The following is a 1404-nucleotide window of genomic DNA, read 5'->3' as shown; positions in this document are numbered from 1 at the left end:
TAACTATCTTGCAAGAGCTTTGTGAAACGGTAATATGCATATAGAATGTCGAAGCAAAATATAGTAGCAGTTTCACTTTTAATCTTTCTCATTTTTTTTAATGTGTAACAACAACACAGTTGTAAAATAAAGCTTTCTCCCTTTCCGAATATATGGGACATTTTTCAGGTATATTCTATTCTCTATTAAATTCTAAAACTTTAGTAGAAAAAGTAAAATATACACATACTCTTAAAATAGTGTCATACAGAGTCTTTATGACACATTTCTGAGTTTACCAACGCCAGGCTAAGTTCAATTCTGGGATTATTTGTTGACAAGGAGCAAACAAAATGCTGCACAATTCAACACTGCGGGGGGCGGGGGGACAAACACCTGGAGCGTCTTAGGTCAAAGTACAGCTTGAACTTGACATTAAATACGTACATTCAGTCAACCTCCGACACGGTAATGGTCCTGAAGCGGAATGCCGGCCCCTCGGCCGCGCGGGAGCCGGGGCGGCGGGTTCGAGGCCGGGACGCGGCGGCCGCCCCGCCTCAGCGCGCGCTAGCGGCGCCGGAGCCCAGCGGGCGGGGCACGAGCCGAGCGGCCCGCGCGACCGGGTGAGGGCCGGAGTCTAGGAACTGAGGGCGTGTAAGTGAAAGGACGCGGGGGCTTTAAGGCGCTGGACTCACACGCCCGGCCCGGGGCTGGCAGGAAGCGCCCACCTGGCCGCATGGGGAGCGAGGCGGCTGGAGGAGGGGCCCCTGCGCGCCCGGAAGCTGAAGAATTCCCCCCTCCGCCTGCCCGCGGACCGCGAAGTAAGACACGCGGTTGTTCTTCACCGGCTCTGAAAATCCAGCTCAGCGTAGCCCAGAGGCCTCAACCCCACGATTTGTGCAAAACCGCCGGCGACAATCTTGTAAAATAGAAGAGCGTCCCTGGGTGGGCTCGAACCACCAACCTTTCGGTTAACAGCCGAACGCGCTAACCGATTGCGCCACAGAGACTCCGATGCGGTTACCACCTCCAGCCATAACCTTTATGAAGAATAATAAAGGCAGTGCGTGAATGTTTCTTTCTTTTCTGCTTACTGATTCCTCTCATTAAAATCCAGTTTTTCCAGTTAGCATTTCTAACCCTTTAATTCTATTTTCTACCTTTAAGCATACTGTAAAATTATAAAATACAGCAAGATCGAGCAGAATTTCATATTGCAAGAGTGTTAAAATACTGCTGTTACTCCCCACCCCCCTCCCATTTGGAACGTTTTGTTTCAGGGAGTTAACTATTATGTTTGTTTTATAGGGAAATAAAAATTTTAATCTTATGAGCTGAGAAACTTGCCTTTTGTTTCAAACTCTATCCGGTGCTTTGTTCACTAATCTTCATAATTTTCTTGTGTACCATTCCCAAGGTCATCTG

The 1404-nt window shown here is 48.4% G+C and overlaps 1 non-coding gene across 1 annotated transcript; it reads right to left on the bottom strand.

The window, feature by feature from the left end:
• Positions 1-915: 915 nt before the first annotated feature.
• TRNAN-GUU lies at positions 916-989 on the bottom strand. Its single transcript has one exon. It is a non-coding gene; the product is annotated as a tRNA-Asn (tRNA).
• Positions 990-1404: the final 415 nt, after the last annotated feature.

Source organism: Bubalus bubalis, chromosome 14 (assembly GCF_019923935.1).
Source record: "Bubalus bubalis isolate 160015118507 breed Murrah chromosome 14, NDDB_SH_1, whole genome shotgun sequence".
NCBI lineage: Eukaryota > Metazoa > Chordata > Mammalia > Artiodactyla > Bovidae > Bubalus > Bubalus bubalis.
Note: the sequence above shows the minus strand (reverse complement) of the source record. Positions and strands in the feature narration are given on the sequence as shown.